General features: G+C 45.5%; 1 pseudogene; it reads left to right on the top strand.

Moving 5' to 3' along the window:
* Nucleotides 1-1,161: 1,161 nt before the first annotated feature.
* Nucleotides 1,162-2,569, top strand: LOC144706566 (expansin-A10 pseudogene; annotated as a pseudogene).
* The last annotated feature ends 1,933 nt before the right edge of the window (nt 2,570-4,502 follow it).

Here is a 4,502-nt window from a genome sequence, read left to right on the forward strand (position 1 = left end):
TTCCTCTTCCTCTCACTGTTTCTCTCTCTCCCTCTCTCTAACTATCAACCTATCCATCTATATTTCTTTCTCTTTCTCTCTCTCTATTTATCTATTTCTGTATCGATCTATATGTCTCTCTCTCTCCATTCTCCGGTATCTATTTGTCGTGACTATTAATCCTTCTATATCTCTTTCTATCTTTCCTCGTCGAATTTTCTTTCCTAGATTATAGCTTATCCATTTTTCTACAACACCGCTTCTCCATATCGTTTCCTGGGAGCTACTTCCTGACTATTGTTATTCTCTGAATTTTGAGTCTTATCATTTATTGGAGAAATATCAAAGGTCTCGACCTATTTCTCTAAAAGTAAATGGTTTTGATAATATCATCGACCTGGAAGTTATCAATTCTGTCTAATGCAATGCACCAAGTCTAGCCGTACGATCAGGATCTTCAACCGTCACTTTCTCTCTCGGACTACGTCTCTTTTTGTCACGAAGGAGAGACTCACTTTGGATATCTATACAGATAGAGTAACATGCGAGCTGGAATATTTGCTCCTGATTTGGACATGGAGATTAGTTTTGTGGATTAAAGAAAGGGGATAGAGAGAGAGAGGAAAAGAAGGAGATAGAAGGGAGAGAAAGGTAGGGGGAGGGAGATAGAGGGGGGGAGAGGGGAAGAGAGAGAGAGAGGAAAAGGAGACAGAAGGGGAGAGAGATAGAAGGGGGGAGAGGGGGAGAGAGAGGGGAAGAGAAGGAGAGAGAGGGGGGCAGAGGAGAGAGGGAGAGATGGTGAGAGGGAGTGAGAGAGAGAGAAAACCGCTTCAACGCTGGTCTCCGGCGGCGGTCCACATCGGCAACAAGCCAGCCCATGTTCCTGGTGGGCCCAACCAAGAAAGACAATCTTATGATCTCCCAACTAGAGAAAACCGCTAAAGTATTTGCATAGGACCCACCGCCCAGGCTCCCTTCTCCCTTTATAAAACCAACCGACCTCCCCTCCACAGCCCATCATCAACTTCTCTCTTCAGCTCTTTATCTCTCTACAGCTCTTTATCTCTCTACAGCTCTTCTTCTCTCTACAGCTCTTCTTCTCTCTTACAGCTCTACATCTCGCTCTCTAACTCAGGAAAGAAGAAGGCAGAAACAAGCCAGGTTTTCTCTACACATCCAGCCATGGCACCAGCGGCGGGCTTCGTACTCGGCGTTCTCCTCTTCGCGACGGTTCTCCGGTCGAGCGCCGCCCAGGGCGGCTGGCAGAACGCCCACGCCACCTTCTACGGCGGCGGCGACGCCTCCGGCACAATGGGTACGTATTTCCCCTCTCCTTGGAGAGATAGATAACGAGATGCGCATGAGAAGAGAGATGGACAGATCGCCAGTTTCTGTGAGGGATCGATCCTTTTCTCTCTCTCAGCTTCGGTTGCCAGAGACAGATAGGCAAGTAAATAAAGAGATGATAAAAAATTGGGTAGCTAGATGGAGAGACATCGGTACCCAATAAACATAACGAGGGAGTGACTGAGTGGCAGAGAGGAAGAGAGATAGATGGACGGAGAGAAAAAACAAAGAGAAGAGATGAATCTCCGCATCCTTCTCTAGAAAATCACGACCCAAAAAGAGTTCTCGAGTTTTAGAGTTCTAGAAAAGTAAATAAATGTAGAGAACTGTAACGAGAGATAGTGAGCTGTACAGAGTTGTAAAAGAGATAGAGGAGAGCAATGGAGGGACGTAGAGAAATATAAAGGGAGAGAGTACTAGAGACTGATATATGTAGAGAGTTGTAGAGGGAGAGATAGGTGCAGAGATTTGTAAAGAGAGAGTGAGGGTGTAAAGACAGAGATAGACACAGAGGAAGAAAACTGAACTAAAATTGGATAATGATGCAGGTGGGGCATGCGGATACGGAAACCTATACAGCCAGGGTTATGGGACGAACACGGCGGCGCTAAGCACGGCGCTGTTCAACAACAGGCTGAGCTGCGGATCCTGCTACACGATCAAGTGCGCCGGCGACCCAAAATGGTGCTTACCCGGAACCATCACCGTCACGGCCACCAACTTCTGCCCGCCCAACCCTTCCATCCCCAGCGACAACGGCGGCTGGTGCAACCCCGCGCGAGCACTTCGACTTAGCCCAGCCCGCCTTCCTCAAAATCGCCCAGTACCGCGCCGGCATCGTCCCGTCGCCTACCAGCGCGTCCCTGCGTGAAGTCCGGCGGAATCCGCTTCACCGTCAACGGCCACAGCTTCTTCAACCTCGTTCTCGTCACCAACGTCGGAGGCGCTGGCGACGTCGTCGCCGTTGCCTTGAAGACTCCCACCTCCGACTGGCAGGCCCTCTCGCAACTGGGGCCAGAACTGGCAAAGCAACGCCAACCTCGGTAGCCAGAGCCTCTCCTTCAAGGTCACCACCAGCGACGGAAGGACGGTCGTCAGCTACGACGTCGCCCCTCGCGGCTGGTCCTTTGGCCAGACCTTCGAGGGCAACCAGTTCTAGCCGGTTCGGGCTGCGGCGCCACGTCTGGAGCCCGCCTGCATACACTTTAAACTGTTTTACCGATTTGTATTATTCATGGAATGGGTGCCCTCGGCTGGCCTGCCGCCATTGGCAGGGCCCAAGCTGAAGGGTGATCTTTAGTGGTAGAAGAAAGTGAAAGAAAAGAAATTGCGTCAGCAGAAAACATCGTATCTATTGAATAAACAAATGTCCTTCCAAATTTAAATGCCCTTCTATCGACAATTCAAAGTATGCAGAAGACCAAGGAAACCTAGTGGAAAACATATAATTAGACATAGAATGGGAAAAAACCCTCAAAACCTAAACGGCCTACTCTCATGTAATTTACGTGTTTAATATCACTCAAATAAAAATAAATCATGGTTGTGAAGGGTTTAAATAATCTATTACACCCCTAGGACGAAGTGTAATTTTGTTTTTTGTATTTGATGGCATTTTATTAATTTTTTTCTGACATTAATTTTATAATTTTAAATGCTAAAAAACAGAAATTACCTGCTCCGGCGATCACTGGGGGCGACTGCGGCGGTGGCGTTGGTAGAGTGGCGGCAGAGCAGACGCGGCGGTGGTGAAGCGACGTTGGAGCATCAACACAACGGTGGCAGAGCGGTGGTGGGATTATATATTCTTTTAATCAATGAATATAATTTTATTGTTTTTTTTTCGGTTTTTATATGGTGGGGTCGATCTTGTTCGTTTCAGTTTGGGACCAGTTGATAGTGGTTGATCTCTTTTGGGCTTTCCAAAAATCAAGTCAGTGCTCACTGTTGATACCTCCGTGCCGGTGGGTGCAGCTGTGGCGCGGCGTGACCGGCGGGCAAGTGTGCTCGCTAGCGCACGCGTGCTGCCGTGCAGTGCACACCAATGGACAAGGACAGCGAAGATAGAAATAATTTGAGTTTGAAAGGTTCAAAAGTGAAAATTTTAATGAAAAGTTTCTAGGGACGAAGTGGAGAGAGCAGCAGAGTCTAGAGAGCAATAGAGATGGATTTAGAGAGAGAACGAAACGGTTTTAGGGAGAGAAAAGGTCCAAATGAGGAGATAGAGAGATAAAATGAAGAAGAGGGTAGAAGGAGTTTGAGATGGAATTTGAAAGTGCAAATGAAGGAGATTTTTCTATGAAATTGGGGAGGATGAACTTGGCCTATGGATGAAGTCTAGGTACAGAAAGGGTGGATTCTAGAGAGAGAAAGTATGGAAAAATGAGTGTTTAGAGTGAGAAAGTGTTGTTTTAAAGGGACGATGGATAGATAATCATGGGAAAATGTAGACCTAAGTTCTTAAAAACCTCAGTGGAAGTTTACTGAGCCCTCAATGCTTCCTCTCAAGTCTGAGTCCTTAGATTTTTCCAGGATAAGGCATTTCTCAATGCATTCAATAGATGTGGCTAAGAGAAAACTTCAATAACCTTACATTAAGCATGTAGAACAACCTGGATTCTGAAATATGCCTTATCTTGCTAGCCAGCCACTTGCTAGAGCACCTCCAGAGCGAGGAAATGAAGGAGAAAACAGCATATTTATACATTGGAACAAATACTAAAATACCACTTTGGGCATGTTCTATGCTCTTTTCTTGCCCTTTGCCTCTTTTATCCATTGATTTAGAGCTTCCGTAGTAATCTTTAGCTTCTTTCTTTGTAAGTCTTTTGAAGCCCAATGGGCATGCCAGGTTGTGGCCCGTTTCCTCAGACCTCTCTTTTGTAGGCCCACAGCACCTTTTGCACCTTTCTTGCCCCTATTGAGAATTACTCAACTCTCAAAAAATTTCCAACTCTTTAAGAATTACCATGTTCTCATTCCTATAAATTCTGTACATGTGAAACTATAGAATACACATCAGTAATACAATTTATTGACTTCAAAGAAGTCAAGGAGTTTAGTAAAAAGTAATCATAATGTGCAAAAAATAGAATTTACAGCTATTGCACAAATATTTAGTTCATTCAAGTGATAAAATGATAAATTAATAATACCAAAAATCTAAAATGTATGGA

Source organism: Wolffia australiana, chromosome 8 (assembly GCF_029677425.1).
Source record: "Wolffia australiana isolate 7733 chromosome 8, ASM2967742v1".
Lineage (NCBI taxonomy): Eukaryota > Viridiplantae > Streptophyta > Magnoliopsida > Alismatales > Araceae > Wolffia > Wolffia australiana.